At 40.3% G+C, this 27,021-nt stretch overlaps 1 long non-coding RNA gene across 3 annotated transcripts in view; it reads right to left on the bottom strand.

Moving 5' to 3' along the window:
* The window catches only part of LOC147026968 (uncharacterized), an 80,471-nt gene that overhangs the window by 7,276 nt on the left and 46,174 nt on the right, over window positions 1–27,021 (bottom strand). For 2 of the 3 annotated variants that reach the window (XR_015058580.1, XR_015058582.1), the window contains 2 exons: window positions 9,035–10,731; window positions 7,469–7,564 (listed from right to left, as the gene is read on the bottom strand). This is a non-coding gene — a long non-coding RNA (uncharacterized LOC147026968). The remainder of the gene's footprint in view (window positions 1–7,468; window positions 7,565–9,034; window positions 10,732–27,021) is intronic. The other variant, XR_015058581.1, reaches the window with a different exon arrangement.

Genomic DNA, 27,021 nt, shown 5'->3' with positions numbered 1-27,021 from the left:
GCCTGTCATCCTTCCGAGGTCGGCGAAATGAGTACCAGTGTACTGGGCCGGTGTATACCCCGGTTAAAATAGGTGTACCATATCCCTGTGTCGTAAGAGGCGACCAGGGTTGCGTCAGGAAGGGCATCCGGCGTAAAACATGTGCCAAATCACAATGCGGATCGGATGATCCGCTGTGGCGACCCCTAACGGGAGCAGCCGAAAGGAGAAGAAGAAGAAGATATACTAGCAAGGATACCCGTGCTCCGCACAGGAATCCCGTGGATGACGGTGGGTCTGAAGGAGTATACGTCACAGTTAATTGTAAAATTGTAGAGGCTGCCACCATTATTATTTTTTTTTCATCACCACTATAATATTATATTTTCCCCGCCATGTTTTATATGCAGAAGACTCGAGTTCAAAAATATTAAGATTTATTGCCGCATCAGATAAAAAAAACCATAATGACTCAACAATGTGAGGCTGGTTTCATGTCATCATTTGCGACTTAACTTGTACGTCGGGCATAACCCAGCCTGGCCCAGCGTATTTGATTTATTTACATCTGTTATCCTGATAAAAAATTATGTTATATTATGTATACGAAGTTACAACATACCTACGCCCATAACCACTCTATAAAATATCTACATAGCCGATAACCATTTAATTATAAAATATTATACACATACACCATACGCCATCACCATTCTATTTATATCTGTAATATGTATATATACAAACCACCACCACCACCATTTTTTTATTTCCCACCACCATTTTTATTTTTCACCAGCAACATGTATTTCCTTCATCGCACATCCTATTCCCGTTTATGAAATAACTGAAGTAGCTCAATAATTTTAGTGGAGTGCTCGAGGATAAACAATATTTGATGTCTTCCCCTCTGGGGCCAATATGTATAAAGCCTCCGATGATCCCACATGCAAGAAAGAAATGGTTTAATATTCGCAAGATAGAAATCAAACCCGGTCGTGTTTATACACCGCACAGCGTTTAATATTCACAACATAGAAATCAAACCCGATCGTGTTTATACACCGCACAGCATTTAATAGCGAACGTAGTGAGCTTCATACTCAACGCGTGCACATGAGAGAATAGTAAACAACAACAACACAATACCCTGCCAATTTGGAATCCGTGTCGTCGGCTATGACCCTTTTGCTTCCGGTTTTTGGCATGGGGAATGATGCGTCCCTGGAGATAAAGGCATCGTCGGAGACATGAAAGACCCAAATATCAGACATGGTGTATATTTCCTCTACTGATTTTAATAAAGATAACTCCCGCATCATCAAAAAATAATTTTTAATCGTGATTTACATTATTTGATCGCTGATCCCGAATCCAGGCCGAAGTGACGTAAAAACGTTATACAGTAACAATAAAAATGGTTTTTATAACCATGGTTATAACAATAATGAACAAAGAAAATGTTAATAAAATATGACTTGCAGATGATTATTATATCATGATATACATACGGTCATTTTTGCAAGTGTGTCGAATGCATAAGTCATAATTCGGAAACCGGGAAGTCGGAAGTCATTGTCTTCAATTGACTGTAGCATTATTTTTTTCATTCTATTGCAAATGGCGTTGGCCCCATGTCAATCGGCTGAACTTGAAAAATTAACGTTACCAAATCAGGTGATGACGTCATAATTCGGAAACCGGAAGTCGGAAGTACAATTATTTTACATCGGGACACTCCCGGCTACATGTTCTGTCAGCATGTGAAGTTTGGTGAGGATCAGTCCAGTACTTTTCGCGTGCATAGGTCACAGAGAAACACACACACAGACACACTTTCAACTATATATATATATATATATATATATATATATATATATATATATATATATATATATATATATATATATATATATATATATATATATATATATATATATACATACATACAGTCATGCGCCACTTAGGCCTAAGTCACATTTGCCACGGCGGCCGTGGGATCTCCAAAATCTCCGGCCACCAGCAATTATAGGGCGGCCGCAGTATTTCCACGGTCACACAATGTAGCAGTCACATATGTTTTTATTTTTCGGGGAGCTGCACGGCGTATTTATAAATTGTGGAGACCGAAAACGTTGGGGTGCTGTACGGTCTTTGATTTGATGTCGCACGGTGACCTTTGGGCGTTCCTGCGGCGGCCATAGAATTTTCAAGGCAGATGCAAGGTAGCCTCAAGGTGCCCGCAAGGCGACCGCAGGTGGGCCCTAAGGCGAACGTGCGGCCAGATGGACGGTAACGAGTGGGTATATATATACCAGTTCTTTTTTAACTGAAATAAAAATATAACAGTTTGGAATATACCAGTATATATATAACTGAATATACCAGTTTGGAGTATCGGCAAACACCTATACAGTACTCCGATATCGAGCTGTAGCGCACGGTGGACGCATGGTGGACGCAGACTGCCACGGAGGCTGTACAGAGGACGCACGGCGGGTGTAGGGGAACCGTGCGTCGACCCTGCGTTGCCCGCAGGTAGTCACACAGACCGCAAGGCCACCGTACGTTGAACACAGGGACGCCTTAGGACTACCCTACGGCGACCGTGGAAATAGTGCGGCCGCCGTAATTTTTTGGGGGTTGGCAAAATTCATTTTTCACTGATAAGAACCTACGGCAGCCGCACGAATAACGCAAGCCCACCGTACGCCCTACGTACGGTCGACGTGGAACACATCTACGTCACAGCTTGGCTTGTCGAATTGCTATGGCCAACGTAGAAATGAAAAAAGTTATAACTCCATGCTATAATTCCACGGCGACCCCTACAGCCTGTAAAAGATAGCCACACAGCGTAGGGTCACCCAGAGGCCACCTCAAACTCTGCGGCCGCCGCACGTTTTTGTCAATTCAAGGGGGGGGGTACGGCAAATCCTAACCAGAGAGCAAATGTGACTTAGGCCTAACCAACGTCGTCGTTGTGCGAACATCAAAAAAAAAATTTTTCGTTTTCGTTTTCGTTTACGAACACCGTACTTGCACAAACCTAGACACCTCGGCTATATGGTATAGCCTATTGCTCCTCGGCTACAAACCTGTACAGCATGTTACTGTACTGAATACTGTCGGCAATTGCAACACACATCTAAGAGAGAGGGAAGACGCGTTAGTTTTACCTTTGTGCTGTTCATGACGGCCATGGGTGTTGTTAGCGGCAGCTTAAATCTCCTCTCGCATCGATTAATTATAGAAAGGTGAATAAATAGCTTTTGGATTTTATAAATACGTAATCATTGCATCAATGTTATAATTTATAAACGAAGAAACGAGCTCCTGTCAATTGTGTGATATATTTTCGGAACAGTGCGATTGTTTTAACAACATAAAAAGAATCACTAAAAATAAATTTGTGTTTTAATTTCGACTGTAACTGAAATGAGGACGAGAGAAGAACCTTCAGAGTGTAGGCTTTATTCCATTTGATTGAAGCTGCTTCTACGGGCACACCAGGAAATACAGAAGCAGCAAGGAGTACATAAGCAGTAAGGTATACACGTGCAACTAATCACCGCAAAATAAATCAGTATTATATATCAATCAGTATTCTCACCATTCAATGAGCACCAAGTGAGCCGCCGACATAAAACGACAATGCCCCTGGGACAATCCCCCCGGCCGAGCCTCAGCTTTATCTCTTCTGTGCTCGAGCCGGGCAACATGTGATCACACGTCACGACCTTCAATTCACCACAGTAACAACAACGATTTATTCGCGGAATTCTTCAATCCAAAGGTAATTTACTTGCTGGAAGTTAATCGTGGAAACATTGGTTCAGTTTGAAAGCCGATTTCCTTGAATCCCGATTTTGCACGACCCTGGTTTTTTCGCGATGACATTTTATGGACCTCAACGATCGCCGCACTGTCGTTTATTATCATTATGAAGTATTATGTACTGTGCATAATTGTACGTGCTATTTTTATACGACTGGCAGCGCTACGTCGGCTACGTCACTCGCGATATAAATTTTTCAGCTCAATTAGAATGGAGCTGGCAGTTCCGTCGTATATGCGATGATGGGACCACCGTATATGCGATGATGGGACCACCGTCGTATATGCGATCCATCGTTGCCCGAAACGTCGTTATGCGGCGCATGACTGTATATGTTTACGTATATATGTAATTATGTGTATATATATATATATATATATATATATATATATATATATATATATATATATATATATATATATATCTTCTTCTTCTTTCGGCTGCTCCCGTTAGGGGTCGCCACAGCGGATCATCCGTATGATCCGCATAGTGATTTGGCACAGGTTTTACGCCGGATGCCCTTCCTGACGCAACCCTGGTCGCCTCTTACGACACAGGGATATGGCATACCTATTTTAACCGGGGTATACACCGGCCCAGTACACTGGTACTCATTTCGCCGACCTCGGAAGGATGACAGGCTGAGTTAACCCCCTGGTGTATTAATTCAGTGGCTCAACGGGGCTTGAACTCAGGACCTTTTGGATCCCAAGCCGCTGCCCTAACCACTGCGCCAACACACCAGGCTATATATATATATGTATGTATGTATGTATATATATATATATATATATATATATATATATATATATATATATATATATATATATATATATATATATATATATATATATATATATATATATATATATATATATATATATATATATATATATATATATATATATATATATATATATATATATATATATATATATATATATATATATATATATATATATATATATATATATATATATATATATATATATATATATATATATATATATATATATATATATATATATATATATATATATATATATATATATATATATATATATATATATATATATATATATATATATATATATATATATATATATATATATATATATATATATATGTATATATATATATATATATATATGTATATGTATGTATATATATATATGTATGTATATATATATATGTATGTATGTATGTATGTATGTATATATATATATATATGTATGTATGTATGTATGTATGTATGTATATATATATATGTGTATGTATATGTATGTATGTATATATATTGTTGCGGATTTCGCGCCCGCCGGCGTGCGACGGCCACGTAACTCGAATCGCGGCACGTCGCCCACCGGACGGACAATCCAGTCGTGACCCTCTCGGACTAACGCCGGGAACCAGTCACGGGTGGACCTTTCGGTCTCACCGCGATCGAGCCAATCAGCCCCCGCGTGGGATAGGGTTGCTCGCCAAATTCGACCTACCTAAGTACCCACGCGGAGGGTAGACCGGGCGATCGCACCTCGCCGCAGGTCGACTTCGGACACGGGCCACTTAAGCGACCCGTTCCGTACTATCAGAATAACCGAGCGGTGTTATCGTCGACCTCGACGGTTCGATTAATTATCGGGCGCATTCAGCCCACTACCAACCCTTTACGTGAAGCAAGATGAGGGTTCAATGGGGGAAAAGACGAAGCGAAGCGGGAGAACAGTTCAACAATAAAGCACATTTATTCGAGGCACACGGGAAGCACACAAATACAATTCCACCAAAAGCACACAAAAAAAAGAAAACACAATTCCATTTACACAAAAAGCAAATATAAAAGCGAAGACACAGTGCAGAGCTAATACCGACTACCGAGCACACGGCAACACTTATACAATTCTACTTCACAGACGGCGCCGACAACACATACCCAAAACCAAGGAAAAGAAATACCCTCAAGGATGAGGCGGGCCTGAGGCCGAGACCGGGTCGCGCCTACCCGTCTGGTGATGAGACGCGGAGCGGCGATGGCCCCGCAACCCGCGGGCCTCGTGGACGGTGTCTGGTAGGGGGTGGGAACGGGGCCCCCTTGGTCGCACTATCTCAGCGCGGGGGGAAACAGGAGGGGGTTGCTGATGCTCGGGGTATGGAGGATCTTTATTATCCCTGGTGTGCGTCTCCACCTCGGCCAGGTCGCGCTGCCGGCCTCCCTCGGGCGTGCAGCTCCTGGCACCGACGCGAGCACCCCCTCGTCCGACTCTCTTCAGCTTCTCCAGCCACTGCAGGCTTCGGGCTCCAGACTTCCACACTCGGCCCCTCCGTTCCGACTCCTTCTCGTTCTCGTTCTCGTTCTCCTTTTTGTTCTCGTTCTCCTCCCGCTGACTGACGAACACCGTCCTTTTATCCCCCCGTAACTTCGCCTTTGACCCCCTCCCTTTGACCTTTCACCTCGCTCCCCATTGGCCCGAGAAAAAGTGGGCGTGAAGGCTTTTTGATCCACAAATTTGCATATATCGATCGCCCTGGGGGCGGGGCCAATTCGCCCCTCGCTCACCGATTGGACGGCAAAAAGTGGGCGTGTGTCGTTTTTGATCCGTTTTTGAAGCACAAAATCCGTGATTTTGTACACGCTGTTCGACGCGCGTTCTGCATGAGTCCAACACCAGTACCCACAGCGGGGCAAGAACGGTGGCGATGCTACGGTTGCGAGGTGTGACGGGAAGGTCGTGGCGGTTGTGGTGAAGCGGCGTTGTGGTTGGTGGTTGATGTTGTGGTTGTGATCATGGCGGTTGGTCCAAAATAAAGATAGTAAAAGAAAAACGGCTATCCTGAAGAGTCGCAGCTCGCATAAATGACATGTATTCCCACTAGACAACGGGTTTGGGCCTAACTACACATGCACTTACCGAGATACCTCACCTAAGGGACCTGAATGGTGGTTTGCGAATTTGGTAACCACAACAATATGTATGTATGTATATATATATATATGTATATATATATATGTATATATATATATATATATATATATATATATATATATATATATATATATACACAAGCCTGGTGTTGCCTTGGTGGTTAGGGTGGTGGCTTGGGGTCCTCGGGGTCCTGAGTTCAAGCCCTGCTGGCCACTGAATTAACATCAGGGGTGTTCACTCAGCCTGTCATCCTTCCGAGGTCAGCGAAATGAGCACCAATATGCTTGTAATTGTCCTTAGGTGTCGAAGGCGACTGAAGGGTTGTCATCAGGAAGGGCATCCGGCCGTAAAAACATTGCCACAAGAAAGGTTCCATAATTGGAGCCCACAAAAAGCTGCCCCTGCTCAGGGAAAACGGCTTCACAATGGTGTGATGATTATGATGATGGGATAGATATATATATATATATATATATATATATATATATATATATATATATATATATATATATATATATATATATATATATATATATATATATATATATATATATATATATATATATATATATATATATATATATATACACACACACACACACACACACACACACACACACACACACACACACACACACACACAGAGGTGGACACTGAGATCTGGCAGGGCTTGTTTCCACCTTCGAAAATCCGCATATGTATATAACAACCAATGAGACACACTCACCTGCCACTTTTCATGCCAGATGCATCCTTCTCCAACATACTCCACCGCATTCATATGTCTTGATAAACGAAACTCCGGTGGGAGAAATATGGTAACCTGCAGAACAATCACTTTGACCAAAAAACAGGTATATATCACCGACCAAAATACTTTTCAAGTTAGTTACTTCATTCTTAGTTGACTCAGCAAAGAAATGTAAAAACTGTCAACTCCCATCGACATTAATTCCCCTCGAGTAAAAGATTGAATTTCCACTTTTTGCCTTCTCCCTTTCAGTGATTGCTCCCACTCCATTTTCTCGCTGAAAAACACATAACCACAGCTCGCTTCCCTGTTTCTGTGCAGAACTTTTGAAGCTTTAAAAAATAAATGTTTGCATCCTCTGGGATTTCTCAATCTGACATGGAATCTCCTGTACTTCCAAATTTCCTTCTTCCTCTGCTTTCTGTCTTTCTTCATTGACCCTTTACCAGAAATGTACAAGGCCTTTGTTTCTTAACATTGGCTGAAAATTATATTGTGCCTCATGGGGGCTTTATAAATTACAAGCAACAGAGTGCATTGACCAACAGAAGAGGTTATTTGATTGTAAGAAAAAGCCAGTGATGTATTCGAACCCTGCAAATCAATTCCAGGCCTGAGTCTCAACGTTTTAAGTCGAGAGTTCTTGAGTCAGAAAAAGCAAAGAGACAGAACATAATAGTAAGAACAGTGGAAAGAGGGGAAACACTCCAACAGCAACATGGAGACAACTATCAAGGGATGGGTAAGGGGAGGAATGAGAGCAATGGGAGGGAGCCACAGGGGGTCAACAAGCTGGGGAAAAAAAGCTCAGGAAGAAAAAAGATGAGAAACACAGTAAAGAGAACAAGAGGACGAGAAAGAGGAAGAAGAAGAAGAAGAAGAAGAAGAATAAGAAGAAGAAGAGAAAATAGGCGGAAACACATGGATCAAATTACGAGCACCAAATTTGATTGGTCTTGATGATGTAAAATGCCATAATATTTTGTCCAAGTGCTGCTAAATGGAAGGGTGTTGAAAGTGCCAAAAGGTGATTTGTGTTCTACAGTGTTCAAGTATATAATTGAATTGAAATTAAATTAAGATTTTAAAGGTCGTAGAAAATTTTTTCTTCAAGTTTACCGCAGTTGATGCAGCATTTTATACACCACCTTATTTAATACCTTACATTAGTTATTCGTGCCTGTTGTTTGTGTCCTTTATGACATTCTTAAAAACAGTAAGTTTCCTGTTTGGAATGATTTTCAGTTTTGTTTGATTGCCAGACAGACAGAATAAAAAAAACATTATCTCACTCCTCTCTGTGCATGTGCGATCAGGACGACTTTAGAGCCAAAGTACTGCTAAACTACAGATTCGTTTTCCAATTTGTGTTCAAAATAAAATATTCAATGGAAATTAAGTTGTTCCTTGATCATAAACTGATGTTTGTGTACAAAAGGACAGACAGATAGAATTGAACCAATTGCTTAACCCCGCTTTTCGCTTTGCGTACGTGGGGTAAAAACGAAAAGTGGGATGGAGGGAGAGGTGAGAAAACAATACCCTGAAAAGAAAGGGATTTGCTTGTGGAGGGTTCATGAGGGTAGAAACGATCATGAGGATGAATGGTGAGTGATCTGAGGAGGTGGTGAACAGCCGGCTTAAACCCTGGAGGGAAGAGAGAGATTGCACCAACTGAAGTGAGAGAAAAGATGAACAAATGAGGGGAGATGAGCAGTGAGCCTGGATTTTGGGAGTTTCACCAGAAGTGGGTTTATGGCAAACCATGTGCATCCTGCAGAAACCTGCAGGGGACAACACAAGGAAAGGGCAGAAGGTTCAAAATCAGAAAGGAGGTGGTACAAGACAAAGACACCACCAACGTGAAAGTAACAGACCAAAACACTCAGCTTCATCTTGGGAGATTCCAATGGTTTGAAGGCCTTGGTCTCCACAGCCTCAAGATATGCAAATTGTGAGGCAGAGGTGCCAGTCCAAAGTAGAGAACAGTATATCCATTGAGCTGTGGATGAAGGCCTTGTAAGTTGATACAAGTTTAGCTTTGCCAAGGAAAGACGTTGCATGACAGAGGATGCCCCGTCGGCAGATGTATTTGGAGTCCAACTTTGAAACGTGGTTTGTCCAAGGTAAGTCATGGTGGATGATTAGGCCTAAATGTTTTAATGACAACTTATTCAAATGGTTTATTGAGGAAGTAGTTGGAGAGTTTACGAGGTGGTCCTTTTGTAGAGATCGAGTGAGAGTGTGAGATTTGTCAGGATTGAAAGACACATTCCAAGTGTTTGACCAACTCATGATTCTATCAAGGTCTGCAGAGAGAGAAGAGGGTACTGCCTGCCTAACTGAAGGATAAGTGATGATACGGCAGAGGCTGGATTCGTCAGAGAAAAGATGAGGATTTTCCAAAGAATTGGAAAGATCGGTAAGAAACATAAGGAACAGGACTGGGCCAAGACACTGCTTTGGGCCACTCCAGCCTTCACAGGGAGAGATGAGAGGAGCCAGTTAAGAGCTACATGCTGTGATTACAAGAGTGGAGGAAGTTAGTATGGCATGAGAGGACATTCTCAGTTTTCACTTCCTTCAGGTCAGTCACCCTCCGTAGTGAAGGCAAACTTTTGGTTGCTCCTTTCTGATGGACCACTTTGCAGTTCTCTTTGTTGAATGGAATCTGCCATTTACGAGACCAGTCCATAACTGCTTTCCCATCTTTGTAAGGCTTCTGCTTCACCTTTGATATCGAAACTCTGCACAGCTTTGTGTCATCTGCAAAGAGTTTTAGCTCAGTGTCAACAACAATCTCAACTGGAAGGTCATTGATAAAAGTGATAAACATCACTGCACCCAGCGCACTGCCCTGTGGTATTCACTCCTTACTGGTCTGCATTCTGACATCTACCATTGACCACAACCCTCTGTGTTCGTTCTGTGAGGTATGCTTCTATCCATCACAGTATGTGACCATCTACTCCATATGATTTGAGCTTTTACAAGAGGCATACAGCACACTGTCATCAGTTTGCATACGGTATACTGTCAAATGCTTTATGACAGTCTAAGTAGAAGCAGTCAATGTTGTCACCATTATCCAGCTCTTTCGTCCATTATTCGACAATCAACACACACAAAAGTGGATGACAATCAACAGCAACAGAAGCAAATCTGGAACGGTTTACTTAGCTTTGGAAGCAGGTCACCTGGAGAAGGAGAAAATCTTCAATTGCCAAAAACCAGGATACCTGAAAACATTGCCATTTCGAATGAGAAATTACATTTTGGGTAATGGCATTAGATTCCAATGGTTCAGGAAACATAAACACTTTGCAAAACTAATGGACTTCAATGTACCTCTCAAACATTTTTTCTTTTGCATACAACATCTTGGTTAATGGAAAAGCCAGGAGACAGAGGGCAAAAAGCAATGGCCTGACAGTGGGGCAGCAGGGCCACTTGGGATTCAACAAGCAATGGAATGAGGAGAGAGGAGGGGGGAACCTGCAAGTAATAGGTTTTGGTTAGGTAGGGGTAAGTGGGTAAAAATATCTGCAGCATCATATTTTTTCATTAGCCCTTATACAAAGTTGCAAGTGTTGTACTGAAAACAGCTTGGGTAGTCTAATATACACTACTGGTCAAAAGTTTTAGAACACCCCCATTTTTCAGTTTTTACTGAAATTTAAGCAGTTCAAGACCAGTGAATAACCTGAAATGGTACAAAACTAAGCGGTAAACTGCCAGAGGTTAAAAAAAAGTTTCGGTTACTAAAAATTGAAAAACAATGTAAATTTCAGAGTTGTTAAAAAGGCCCTTTTCAGGAAACAAGGAATGGGTTTGCAACTGCAGCTGTTCTGCAGCAATGGAAGTAAATTAAGCCTTGAAAGTTGATGCAAACAATTCCTACAGGTGTCCCAACTTTTGTTGATTAGTTGCAAACCCTCTGTCTGTATAAAAACAGTGTTGGAACAGACTGTGTTGCTGCACCCTCTGAAGCATTATTTGGACATTATTGCACTGCAGGAAGTAGTATATTGCTATCATAATGGTGAGAAAAAGACAATTAACAAAGGAAGACAGACAGACCATTATAACCCTTAAAAGTGTACGTCTTTCCTTTAGAGGAATTGCAAAGAAGCCAAGGTGTCAGTGAGTACAGTTTTCCACACCATCAAAAGGCACTTGGAAACTGGAGGAAACTCTGGCAGGAAGAGGTCTGGCAGACCCAAAGCTACAACACAATCAGAAGACAAGTTTCTGAGAGTCAACAGCTTGGTGATAGGTGGCTCACAGGACAGCAGCTTCAAGCACAGTTCAACACTGGTCGAAGTAAGGAAGTCTCGGTTTCAACTGTGAAGAGAAGACTTCGAGCTGCAGGTTTGATAGGTTGAGTGGCAGTAAGAAAGCCATTTCTAAGATGGTAAAATAAGAAAAAGAGGCTTGCTTTGCCATGAAGTACCGCCAGTGGACTACTGAAAACTGGAAGAAGGTCTTATTGACCGATGAATCAAAATTTGAAATCTTCGGTTCATCACGCAGGGTTTTTGTATGCCATCGAGTATGTGAAAGGGTGGTTCCGCAGAGTGTGACACCAACTGTCAAACATGGAGGAGGAAGCGTGATGATCTGGGGCTCTTTTGCTGGATCCAGAGTCAGCGACTTGCACAGAATGACTAGCACCCTGAACCAAAAGGGATACCACAGCATTTTGCAGTGCCATGCAATACCCTCTGGACTACACCTAGTTGGTCAGGGGTTCATCCTACAGCAAGATAACAACCCAAAACATATCTCCAGGCAATGTCAGAACTACCTAAGAAGAAAAGATAAAGACACTAGGCTTCAAATCATGGAATGTCCAGCACAGTCTCCAGACTTAACCCCCATCGAGCTGGTTTGGGATTTACTGGACAGAAGGGTGAAAGCAAAGCAACCTACAAGTGCAACACATTTGTTAGAATTTCAGCAGCAGTGTTGGGAAGAACTTTCCAAACAATATTTGATTTCCATTGTAGAAAGAATGCCATGAGTATGTTCGGTTGTTTTTTCTGCAAACGGTGGTGACTTTGATGAGTCAAAAATTTAGATTAAATTTTGTTCAACAAAATGATTCCATGATTTCTTTTTTATCTGCAATTGTTTATTTGTTCTTTGCTTTAATTTCAGAGTACATTGAAACATTAAACTGCTTAAATTTCAGTAAAAACTGGAAAAATGGGGGTGTTCTAAAACTTTTGACCGGTCATGTATGTTGGAAAACAAGTACATTCCATTTCTCCGAAAGTCAATGGACAAGTCATTTAATTAACAATGCATAACGACCTGGTTCTACTTCAGTTTATTATTTTGAAGGGCTCCCCTATACTTTATTGGACTTGTACGGCTAACAACCTGGACCTTTGCTGTAATATCTGTTACCAAACCATATCTGATATGCTTCGGCAGGGATTCCCACAACTGCTCAGCTCATGTGTCTCTGAGTCCTCTCATGTGTTTTGGAGTAGTTGTTAAACCCATGAATGGTGTTCCAACATATTCCACAGATCCAACCATCAAATAAACAATTTGAACCTGGACTGGTCACTCTGCAAAACGCATTCACGTATCTTGAGGTCCCAGAATACCTGTTATTTGCACATTACCATGTGACTCCATGCAATGACTACACTCGTGAAAGTCATGCCTGCAGCTCTTTCATGGCTCTATTTCATGGGATGCAAATGCTTTACAAACTGTTCTGGTTCTTGCATTGTTTTCAAACAATCCATCACAGGATTTTCCACCCTCTTGAGATAATTTTCCATTGTCTGCCAGATTAATGATTGGGGATTGTTTCACCTATGGTTGGACACACATTTATGGCATTCTCCATGGTCGATTTGGAGATGACTAAGATGATTGCAATTGTGTTGTGGAAGTGCAGGCCTCTATTTGATAGTCAATTGTCATTGCTTTGCTTGTTTGTTTTTGTGGAAAAATTGTTTTTTTTTGTTGAACATGTCAGTGTCAATAAGCTGTCAGGTACTTGCTTTGCAATCAATCATGACATTATGTTGGATCATGTAGAAGAATTAGTAACTGCAACAAAAGCCATGAGTAACTAGAGGGCTGCGATCGGAGATCACTGATGATTCCTGGTATAGCCAACTCGTCATATTAGCCAATTGGTAACACTTGAAATTCTTCCTCGTAATGAAAACAAACATGCAATTTTTTTTTTCTCCAAAAAGCGGGGCACTATGGACACCCAGACGAAAAAACACCAAACGCCTTCCTCCGGGAATAAACACACTTAACGCCTCCCTCCGGGAATAAAAGCACAACACCTCTCTCTGGGAATAAAAACACTTAACCCCTCCCTACGGTAATAAAAACACTTAACGCCTCGCTCCGGGAATAAAAACACTTCACGCCTTCCTCTGGGAATAAAAACACTTTACGCCTCCCTACAGGAATAAAAACACTTAATGCCTCCTTATGGGAACCATAATAATCGAGAATTAAATTATAATGAAATATTTGAAAATTGAAAAAAAAAAAATTGAAAATTAAATATATGAAAAGAAATAATTGAAATATAGGAAAATTATATAAATATTCGGAAAAATTAAATATTTGAAAAAAAAATGTTTTTAATTGAAAAATCAAAAATTACATATATATATATATATATTTTTTTTTTTTTGGGAATAAATTGAAAATTTAAAAATATATATATATAATAAAAATAAATGATAAAAAATTAAGTGGTTGAAAAATTTTTTTAAATCTATAAATATTGGGAAAAATTAAACACAGTAAATGAAAATTGAAAAAAAATTAAATAGTAATTAACAATGAAATCATGGAAAAATTATTTTTCAAAAAGCAGGATACACACCAAGACTAAATATTTAATGCCTCCATCTGGAAGCCATAATAACTGATGATGTTTTTAATTTCTTGTGCCATTTTGCTGGGTTTGCGACATGGGACTGGGTTTTTAGCTACCTCAACAATACAGGCACACTTCTTGATGCAGAGTAAAGCACTCTTGCTTTGCTGCCAATGAAGCATATTGTGGAACCTTTGGATCTATTTCGAGATTTAAGTACCCATTAGCGTTTTAAATATGACATTTCTTTCGAAGGCACAGCTGGCTTATGTTCATGAAACAACATTCAGGAAAGACACTTATAGGTTTCTAGATGATACAATCTCTTTGGTTTGTGGATCTTAAATTCTACAATAAGATGGAAGGCAGTCCTAAGAGAAAGGAATGGGGAAATTAAGAAAAGTGTGACAGGGAACTTGCTAAATTATAAAGGTACTCAGACGTCTCCCCAGAAGATTTTTTTTTTAAAGGAACAAGATGATGGGGAGACGACTGAAAGAAAAGGCTTATGATGTCAAAAATAAAATTCTGGTACACTTCCGAGAATAAGAAATGGTACAAACAAGATGAGTATATATATATATATATATATATATATATATATATATATATATATATATATATATATATATATATATATATATATATATATATATATATATATATATAGAGAGAGATATATATATATATATATATATATATATATATATATATATATATATATATATATTATATATCAACCTATGGTTGGAAGAATGGTACAGGCAGCAAGGTTTTGGGCTAAGGAATGAATGAAAAATTTTTCAATCATAGTGAATATTTCCAGATTCATCGCCAAATGCTATACACACACAAGGATACACAAGGAAATTAGATGCAGGAGGAGGCCATTTAGCCCATCATGCTTGCACCACATCAACATCAGACCAATTTCTCTAATAAAAAATAGGGGCAATGTCCCTGGGTGCTCACCTAGTAGCAGCTGGATAAGATAAACAGGGAACCACGAGAAGGCGTGGATGACCCACAAAATATGTAATGGAGAAAGTAAATACCTTTGGATTTTTTTTTTTTGATGCCGTGAACAATCTTTGGTCCATCACGGGTGATGAGGGTTGTGGTCAAGTTTCATCAAAATCGTGTGTGTAGTTTCTTAGAAGAGAGCAAATACCTATATTGGGGGGCAACTCTCGCCCCTCCTGCCGTAGAACACATTATACCCTACTTTTTCTAATGCCATGAACAATTTTTGGTGCAACATGGATGATGAAAGTTGTGGTCAAGTTTCATCGACATGTGTGTAGTTTCTGAGAAGAAAGCAAATCTCTATTTTAGGGGGCAACCTTACCCCGTAGAGCAACCGCCTCTGTCCCCCCTCCCCATAGACTTTGTTAGACCTCAATTTTTTTTAATGGCATGAATAAACTTTAGCACATCACAGGTGATGAAGGTTGTGGTCAAGTTTCATCAAAATCGTGTGTGTGGTTTCGAGAAGAAAGCAAATACATATTTTTGGGGCAAACCACCCGTAGACTCCCTTAGACCTCGACTTCTTTTCATGGCATGAGCAAACATTGGTAAATCATGGGTGATGATGGTTGTGGTCAAGTTTCATTGAAATTGTGTTTGTGGTTTCGGAGAAGAAAGGAAATACATATTATGGGGGAGGGGGGGCAACCCCCCATAGACCTCCTTCAGGCCCGATTTTGTTGATGCCGTGAGAAAACTTTAGTAGAAACTGGGTGATGAAGCTTGTGGTCAAGTTTAATCAAAATTGTGTGTGTAGATTCAGAGAAGAAGTTGAAAATATTTGTAGAGGGACGGACAGATGGACTGACGGACGGACGACATGCTATCCCACAAGCCCCCCAGAACTACATTCCAGGTGAGATAATAATGTGTAACGAGGTCTGACTTCCAAATTTACCATTTGTTAGCATAGTTTCAGTTTACTTGAAATCACAAATACAGGTTACTTTATGATTTAATCACCCTTGTTTTATGCTTTAGCCTATTTATTTGACATGTTTACCAGCTTCCCCAATAGCATAACAAACCAATTATTGAAAAAACAAAATCGAACGCTTTATGAATCATGTCTCCTCGGTGTTACACATACTGTACATAAACATTGTCTTAATATAAATACCGGTACTGTTCTTACAGTTGAGGTCATGGAGAGATTCACTTACCTTGGCCAGTGATATTCATGTCTCTGCTGGCTGTGAGTCAGAGGTCAACAGACATCTGGGTCGGGCCAGGGGAGTCATGGATTCACTGGATAATGTGGTGTGGCGCTGCCGGTACCTGTGCGGGAGTACGAAAGTCCGAGTCTTCAGGTCCTTGGTGCTTCCAGTCGTGCTCTATGGATGCGAGACTTGGATTCTGACCAGGGATCTGAGACAGAGACTTAATTCCTTTGGTACCAGGTCTCTTCAGAGAATTATTGGCTATCGCTGGTCGGACCTTGTGTCCAACGAGCGGTTGCTGAGAGAGACTCAAATGAGATTTGTTACCTGCATAGTCCGTGAGCGTCAGCCGCGGCTGTATGGACTTGTGGCTTGTTTTCCTAACGCTGATCCTGCTCACCAGATTCTCTCAGCGCGGAAGTCTTGTGAGTGGAGGAGGCCAATGGGCCGACCACATGCCTTGTAGTTGCAGCAGGTTGATCGGCATCTCAAGGAGATGGGGATGGGCCAGGCATCTGCCTGGGGGATGGCCAGCCGGAGTCCCCTGGAGTACTGGCAGAAAGTGGACGCAGCGCCGCGCTGCTCTGGCGCATGCTCCCATACCTGACCTGACCTGACTGTTCTTACCTTAATGTAGGTGCACTCATCAATCACTTTGGTTAGCATAAACATCTACAATGTCCTCTGGAATCAGTTTCGCAGTTGAAGTGCTTTCTATATGAAGGAGAGCCACTGAAGAAAATCTTTCTTCCACCATGGTTGAGCACAACCAGTTTCTAAGTTGTCGCATTGCAGAAAATCTTTATTCTAAAGTGGCCATCCCGACTGGCAATGTGAGAGCTAACTGAATGAGTTTGTAATAGTTTGGATACATTAATTATCTGAGACATTTCTTTTTCAAGTCTCTGAAGGATGTCAACAGATATCGGTAAAAAGGTCCATTTCAGCAACTGCAAGTTGTGGATTTATTTTCAGTCAATCTGCATATTTCTGCAAGAGTAGATGTGGATGAATGCCATTTTTGTCACATCTTAACACCGAGTCATACGCCTCAAAAATTTCCGTCGATTCCTTTGAGACTCCTCTCTCTAACTCTGCAGTTGTAGCATCCAAAACAGGAATGTACGACTGCTGATGCCACTTGTTGTTTTGAGGTTCGGTTTCAGCTGCGAGTATTTCATGTGCATTTGTTGCCTCTTCTCTTCTGCATACTCTCTTTGACTCAAAGTTGTTGGGACAATGAAGTCCAGGGTTTCACTACTCTTTCTTTTTGGAGAGTGGCGTGTCTTCGTCTGGCACTGCAATGTCATGGATTTTGTAGAATTCTGTAATTTGTTTCCACATTTCATTCCAGCCTTCTTCACTTCTGAGTTTTTCAAAGCACACTTTCATTTTTTTTTATGACAGAGGCAGTGTTTGCAAGTGTGGTGTAGAGGCATTGAAGTCCTTTGTGAGTGACATGAATAACTTTCAACTTTCCAAATGATCTGACAGATAATCCAGCAAGCAATGAATAAAACTCCAGTCATGAGATGAAAAAGGCCATTTGCTTTTACTGACCACTTTTCACCTTGTTCACTAAGATCTCTGAGAGCATGATGGTTAGTGTAATGTGTTTTTACCGCAAACACACTTCTCCATTTACATGCCCAGTGTGCATCACGAGGCTGAACATTCTCGTTTTGCTTTCGACCTAAAACTGCCTGCATGTTGATAAACATCTAATAATTGGTTGACTCCACAAACTCTGAATACAATTTCTCAACCACATTTAGAAAGCCCATGATACTACGACACACTTGAGAGCATTATACAAGGACGAGGTTGAGTTTGTGTGCCATACAATGTACGTACATGCATTGCAAATGGATGGTCGTCCTTCATTTGCTGCTGAACCCAGATACGTGTCCTGACATAACCGCAGCACCAGCATAAGATTGGGAAACTATCGGCACATTCTGCAATCAATTTGTCTCCAAAGCTTTCTTTATGGCTGTATAAATGCCTTCTGTATTTTGGGAAGACGAGCAATTGACAAAGCATTGGAACCTATCTCTGGCCTCGAGGCTTTTTAGCTTTTCTAATACAAACTGAAAACTGTTCTGTCTTAAACGATTTGGCCTCCTCTGCCATTTTACAAAAAGAAAACTGGTGTTATTTTGTCAGCATAAAGTTGCACTGCAGGAATTTTGTAGGGATAAAGTTTGAGTGTCTTAACGGCCTTCTGTGCACTGAAATATGAACAGAGAGCTTGTTGTGCTGAATGTCTCAGATATATTCAGGCTTGCTTCCATTCCTTCCCACACTTCATCCACGTTATCCGGTGTAACAACCCTTGGCTGGCACAAGTCCTTTTTAACTTTCACGTAGCCTGTTTCTCTGAATTGATTTTGAAGGTTCCGTATGACCACCAAAGTTACTTTGAAGGATCACTGGTTCGAACACCCATCTGATCAACAAACTCCTCTCCCCAACAAGTCCTGCAACTGGGGGTGAAGCCAAGTATTGGCCATATAGAACTTTGTTTATCCGGGCAGTGTATCTGCTGAGGATTGCTGGTTCATACATCCTTCAATGCATCCGACACTCTTCAATGAACTTCTGGAATGTCTGTGAATAGCGAGGAGAAACGTGACATTGTAGGGCACCATCTCAGCTGCAGAGTGAGTCACAATAACTTTACATTTTTTGGCCACTGGTAATGCAGTACTGCAATTTATAGTAACTGAAATGTGAAATTTAATTGGTTAATATGTTGGGCCACATCAGCGATCATCGTTGGCTGCCTCACACTACATTATAATGCATGACTGCTGCCGACATGTCATAAAAGGTGATCATATTCAACTTTTATGATGATTGTCGATGTGTCTGAAAATCTTGTCGATGATCGTCATCATCCACCACGCGTGACACGATTATCAAAATAAAAACCGTTCACAGACTAAACTGTCGCAGACTGATTTGTTGCATTACATCGGTTAGTAGCAGTAAGCTTAAAGTCTTCTTTTCGCGACACTCCAGGTTGGAGTTAAAAATACAAACAAATAAAACCTTGAGATGTATCAGTAGTTTACGCTATTGCATGCATACATGGGTGCACCGGGGCATGGTTAAGGAGAGTCACGTGACCCGCCCATGTTCCGATGCTGTGCTGTGCTGTGTTGTGCCCGTGTCGACATTAAACCTGTTGTTCCCATTTCAGAGCCTTCGTCCCCGTCTATTGAGTACATTACAGTGGCGATGAGGATGTCTTCTTGCATCGGCATATTGCAAGAATACGCAGTGGGCGATGATTTTGGAAGATGACACCAATTGTCTGAAGTAGTACTTCATGGCAAACAAAATGGACACCGATGAGGACGCTGAAAGGCGGCGAGCTGTATTACTGATCGTATGCGGCGCCCTGACATACAGCCTCATCAAAGATCTTCTTGCCCCAGTCAAGCCTTCTGACAAGTCGTATGAAGAGCTCGTCAATCTTGTGAAAAGAAAAAAGACCCTAAACCGGGTAAGATCGTCTCAAGATATAAATTTTATACCCACCATCGTCAATATGGTCAGTGAGCATCCGAGTTTGTGGCTGATTTACGCTGACTCACTTTTTATTATTATTATTTTTTTTGTATACCTTGTCGAGGATTGTATGAGAGCTGACACACAGCACACAGCAATGAAGGCATGAGGCAAGAGGGGTGGGAGTGGGAAGGACAAAACAGTGGGGAACAGACACATTAGATCTGTGGAAGGGAGAGGGATGGGATGGGGAACATGGGGAATACAAGATGGACATTACAGGGACTTTCAGGAAGGAAAGCAGGGAATTTGAAAGAGGTGGGTTTGGGGTGGATTAACGGGGGCAGAAAAGATTGAGGATTTGGATGGGGGACGATAAGAGGTGGTAGTGAACAACTGTTTTGAAGGCCTGGAGGGAAGAATGGGAATGAACGGAGTGAGGTAGTTTTTTTCCAAAGGTGGGGGAAAAAGAGGAATGAAAGAGTTAAGGTGGGCAGTGATTCGTGATTTTGGTAGTTTTACCAGAAAGGTGTTGTTGGCGGACCTTAAGCGCCCTGCGGAAATGTGGTGGGGACAAATCGCAGACACAGCGGGGGGGGGGGGGAGGCGAGACCGGAGAGGAGATGGTAGAAGACAAAAAGACCACCGACCTGCCTGTGGTGAGAGAGTGAGAGGCCCAAAGACTCAGCCTCATCGTGGGAGAGGCCAATGATCCGAAATGCCTTGGTTTCCACAAGGTGAAGCCGAGAAAGATGGGAGGCAGGAGCACCAGCCCAGAGGGGAGAGCAGTACTCCATCAGGCTGCGGACGAAAGCTCTGTATGTGGTCAGGAGCTCAGGTGGGCTGAAGAAGGACTTTGCACGACGGAGGATTCCCAGTTGGCGACTGGCTTTGGTGGCCAGGTTGGAAATGTGGCTTTCCCAGGAAAGATTATGGCGGATAGTGAGACCCAGGAGCTTGAAAGAAAGGACTTCTTCCAGAGGATTGTTGAGAAAGCGGATGGGGGCGGGGGGGGGTTCCAAACAGTCCTTTCGGAGAGACATCGTGAGAGTAATTTGTGGTTGACAGGTCTGAATCCGACCCCAATTTGTCTAAAGTCATGGACATAGTCACTGCATGTATGCAAACTGCCGAGAGCCTGTGTTTGATCACTAACAAGTCAAAAGTTATCCAGCAGGACCCATCGGTTAACAAGGTAACCTTTGGCTACAAACAAATGTGTTTAAGCAAGCCACCAAATTTACCTCCACCTTCTGATATTTCTGAATCTACCCGGAAGGTTGGGGTAACTTGTTGGCGTTGTGGTGGTAATCATCAAGCTTTCCAATGTCGGTCCAGGAATGATACCTGTGACAACTGTGGTAAGCAGGGACACTTGAAGTGTCGTTGTTCTCGATCCAAGTCGAAAAACTTGTCTCCTGCATATCACATTGGGATGAACCCTGATGCAGCGGACGATAGGTCACAGAGCACAGCCTGCAGCCGAGAGTCAAGTAAGGAACTTTATGAGGATTTCTCTGTTGGAACAAAGAGCTCCAATGCTCCAATTGTAGTTGATATAACAATCGGTAAGATCCCGGCGAGGATGGAACTTGATACAGGCGCTTCCAGATCAATAATGAGCGAAAGCAAGTTCACCTTCATTGACCCTCCAAGAAAGGCTCCTGCACTCCAGCCTGGATCTGCTGACTTGAGAACATACACCAAGGAGGTGGTTCCTGTAGTTGACTCAGCTAACGTAACTGTAGGATATAGAAACAGCACTCATGTCCCACCACTACTGATAGTGCATGGAGAAGGATCAACTCTCTTCGACTGAGATTGGTGATGAATAATCAGACTTAATTGGAGTGATGTAAACAGTCTCCAACTCTGATGCTGGATATGAAACCATGCTCAACAAGTCCCTAACCTGTTCAGTGATGGTGTTGGCACCATTGCAGGGCCCAAAGTGAGGATTCATGTTTCTGCAGATGCTCAGCCATTGTTCCATAAGATTAGAAATGTGCCCTACGTGATGTGATCAATGACCGAATGTGAGCTTGACCACTTACAGAGTGAGGAGATCATCTCACCAGTCGATTACTCCGACTGGGCAGCACCTATCATTCCAATACTCAAAGCAGATGGAACAGTGCGCATTTGTGGGGACCACAAAAAGATGATCAACCGCTGTTCAAAGCTGGATGGCTGCACTTTTCCCAAAGCAGAGGATTTGTTCACCACTCTCATGGGTGGCCAGACATTCACTAAGTTTGACTTGACCAATGCCTATGCTCGAATGGAACTGGATAATGATTCTAAGCCCTATACATGCATCAACACTCATCGAGGACTCTACATGTACAACAGATGCCCTTTGGCATAATACGCTCTGCTGCACCAATCTTCCAACACAAGATGGAGACATTATTGAAAACTGCACCGAAGACAGTCGTACTCCAGAATGACATACTAGTGACTAGCAAGTCACAACATGAACACCTCGGGAACCTAAACAATGTCCTCAATCAGCTGTCGCAAGCTGGGTTACGCTAAAGGCATGAGAAGTATAGCTTTATGGTACGTGAAGCTGAATACCTGGGTCATCAAATCTCCCTCCAAGGCATTTTCCCCCTCAGAGCAAAGTTGAAGCAATTGCGAATGCACCAATACCACAAAACATTTCAGAACTTCGTGTATTCCTGAGTATGTTGACCTACTTTGGTAATTTCCTGCCTCAATGAAGCACAACCGTCGAGCCTCAACATCTTCTCCTCAGGAAAGGCATTGTCTGGATATGGGAGGCTGTCCAAACAAGAGCGTTCAAGGCTGCTAAAACCATGCTGTCCTCCTCGCCGTTACTTGTTCCTTATGACCTATCCAAGGAACTTGTTCTCAGTTGTTATAGCTCTTCATGTGGCATTGGGTGTGCGTTGTTGAAAACAAATGGAACCGGTAATCTCCAGCCTGTTGAGTATGCATCAAAACCCCGATCTGACACTGAATGCCGCTATGCTCAAGTAGAACGAGAGGCCTTAGCATCTGTCTGGGGCACGAGAAAGATGAACCAATATGTCTTTGGAAGCCATATAACCATTGTGACTGATCACAAGCCCTTGTTACGTCTCCTGGGAGAAACCGGAGCCATTCTGCCCATATCATCAGGTCATGTACAACGTTGGGCGTTGACCTTTGCGGGTTATGACTATTCATTGGTTTACGCACAGGTAAGGAAATGTACTGTGCCGATGCACTCATTCACTTGCCGCTTCCCGTAACCATCCCAGAACCGTCACAATCTGGCGATATCATTCATCTCGTGGCTGAGATCATTCTTGATGATGCACCCGACCAAGTAGGGTGAACATACTGATTCTGGCTCACTTTTCCCCATGTAAGTGAATGGGGGATTTTCAGTGATTCATTTTTTTTCCCAAATAATAAACCCCCTTTTTATCCCAAGGTATATTTATTTGTCTCCCCTTTTAACCTCAGGGCACTCTTTTCAAATAACCAATGCAATTAGATAAAGACTTGTTCAAGTAGTAAAGTAGTAATGTGATTTGTTAAAGGTGATTCTAAAGAAATATCTGAAACAAGTAAGCCGAGGGGCACTCTTTTTCAAATAACAAATGCATATTGTTTAGCTTACTCATTGAACCTATAAAGATTTGTTCATTCTCAAATTCCTTCAATAGTTTACTTTTCTTTGCACAATAAGCCCATCTAAAATATTTAAAAATAAAGCATTTGAATCTTTATATTCTTGAACATACCCCTTTTGTGCCATTATGAAATGATAAACTTCTCTTAATGCTCTTGTTTGACCACCTCCTGAGCCACATATCATTTTGAGATTATAGTAACTTGTTTTTCCATTGTTCAATTGATAACCATCAAAGTTTTCAGTCCATTCAAGGATATTAATTTTTTTTCTTTACATCCTCTAATTTACTAGTTTTTAAATTGATTCACTTATTTGTTTTATTTACCTTTGTTTTAGTTATTTTTTCAATAAGACTTATTTGATATTTTTCACATTCATTATGTTTTCCATTTATATAGCAAGACTGAGATTTTCTACACTCTTTAGTTTGATTATTGCTTTGTTTGACCATTTATATATTGTGAAAAAACGCGGCCGTAGCCCTTAAAAACCCTAACCCATCTTCCCATCGTTAGAACACAATCTATTCTATACACTCTATCAAACAATATCCATATGGAACACAATCTATTCCATTATCTAAAATAAATCTCTTATCATCAAAGGCTCCTAATGCCTTTATATTTACTTCTTCACTATATATCTTATATTTATAACATCTTATTGTATTCATTTTCCTCTATTCTTCTTTCTTATTCATCAAACAATGATGATAATTTCTAAAAGTTATTGATTTCTTTTTTACATATTTCTTTATTCCCTTTAACCTCTTATTAATCTGATCACCATACTTATAAGCATATGCCTTTGCTCTCAATCCAATAAACTCACTCATTACTTTTCCACCCAACTCATCCTTAACCTTACCAATAACCTTTTCATTCTTTTTTGAAAATAACTCGCTCTTCTTACGAACATTACTTGTATCATATACTCCAAAATTTTTCTTCATATCTTTATAAACATCATCAGTTTTTATATCGAGGATAAAACCATCAGTGTCCATATATAACAATGAAACATTTTCACCATCCTCTTTCTTGAAGCCATTGTACAAATAATCATACATCAATATCTTTGATAAATCAAGGACTGCTGTTTCAATATAAATTGGTTTGTCCATTACGATACTTTCCTTTTCCATATGAAGAGCAGAAAAGTTCTCTGAAAACACCTCTTCTCTTAAAACTTGGTTTATTTATCATTCTCGAAGCTTCTTTCCAAGATGTTGCAAATCTAATGTTTTGCCTGTTTCTAACATTCTCCATTGTCTTTCCAAAGACAGCATTATTCATCAATTTATAGAATTCCGCTTCAAATTTTACTTTTGTATTTGTTCTCATATCTGTATTGAATTTAATATACTTTTTCATCCAAGGACTTTGCTTAAATTTTAAAACTCTATGAATTTTAGCTACTCTCAATCCTTCCCTCAAAAACTGTTTCAAGCTTCTCTGATGCAAAACATATCCCTCTTTATCATAGAATGTTGTTAATAACTTTGCTGTTGATTTGCCTTTAATATTAAAACTTTTATGATAATCACTTTACGATTCTTTCTTTGGGGTTTCTTTCTCACATGCAAAAGGAAGGTCTTTATGCGTATTATGAAGATCACTCGGGTACCTCAAATCAACTTCAAAATAATAACTTTCTTCTTCCTCATTCAATTCCTCTTGAGAAGAAATAACAATATTGATCAAAGCCTTTTCATAATCCTTTTCTTCCATCCACTCTAATTTGCCATAAGGCAGAGATTGAGACATTGCCCATCCATACAAATTATTAGCATCAAAATACATCAAATAATTCCTATCTTTTTCACTATCATAATTTGGAAGATATTTATTATTTGCTTTAGCATATCTTTTTGAACATACTTGTGATATTCCACCTCTCTTAGACTTCTCAATCATCAAAAGCATATCTATATCACTGATTAAATCTATATCTTGTTTTGTCATTTTCAACATTGCACTCCAAGCTAAACCAGGAGCTGTGAAATAGTGGGCAGGATCTAATCCATAACAATTTTTAATTTGACAGAGTGATCTAAAAGCTTCAAACACATCAGCTAACAATAAAACATCTGCTTTTAGATACAAGTCATGATATTCTTCAAGGTTTTTATCTTAAATATTTTCCAAATTTCTTGTGCGTGTTTATATTCCTTATCACTTATCTCTTCTTCAGAAAGGTTATTATAGAAACTTCCTTTTGAAGGAAGTTGTGTTTCTTTAAATCTCATAAATGAATCCATGTAATCATAAGGATAAATTCCCTTGCTTGTAAGAATTTTCCCTTTACTTTGAATTATCTTTTTAATCTGAATTTCCGCTTTAGTTAGAATTCCCTCTTTAATCAGAATTTTATCTATAATCAGAATTTCCTCTTTAGTTAGAATTTCATTCATTGTTCGAATTTTCTTTATAATTAGAATTTCATCTTCAGTTAGAATTTCTTCATTAATTTCCTCATTAATTAGAATTTCCTCTTTACTTTGAATTCTCTCTTTAATCTGAATTTCCTCTTTAGTTAGAATTTCCTCTTTTGGAAAGAATGAATTAAGATTTGGAAAAGACTCCGTGGAGCTTAGATTTGATTCTCGGTAGGCTCGTGGTGTTCCCATAAACTTGTAAAAATCTAGAAACCTAATACGAGTAAAAGGTTTTGTGAATATCATTTTTGTAAATGAAATATACTTTTGACTTGTGTTTGTTATGGCAGAAATATTCCCTGGTGTTTTTGAAAGTTCATTTATAAATAGATGTGTATCATTGTTGGCGCTGTTGTGAAGAAAGACTGGAATAATAGAAGGAAATTTACAATTAAGATTACAACAGGAATGAGCGGAACCTCTATATTTACCAGTAAGATGACAATGATCCCTTATAGTCCAGTAGAAATTACATTGGACCGAGACATTTCTGTTAACAGGCCAATTATTGTTTTAAACAGTACAGAAGGGTGTATTTAGTCACTACATAAAACCCAAGAAAAATCAAGATTGGGCAAATGATTTTTTTTGGACCGATTACATTGATAGGGCGTCATTTCGTGCAAAACCCATATTTACACATGTGTAGTTTAGTAATCAAATTATTTCTGCTGATAATGGCTTCCAACTATAATGTCTTATTGAAATTTGATATTCCAATACTAAAAGAGTATAAAATATATCAACTTTGGTAAATAAATTTACTTATTTACATAAATCCACAATGGCCACCATACAGATTTGTCCTATGTGGTATGATCAAATAAGATGTTTCCAAATTGAACAATGTGAATTATATAAATTTATGAG

Source organism: Eptatretus burgeri, chromosome 5, assembly GCF_056783735.1.
Source record: "Eptatretus burgeri isolate ZD-2024b chromosome 5, Ebu_testis_v1, whole genome shotgun sequence".
Taxonomy (NCBI): Eukaryota; Metazoa; Chordata; class Myxini; order Myxiniformes; family Myxinidae; genus Eptatretus; species Eptatretus burgeri.
Note: the sequence above shows the minus strand (reverse complement) of the source record. Positions and strands in the feature narration are given on the sequence as shown.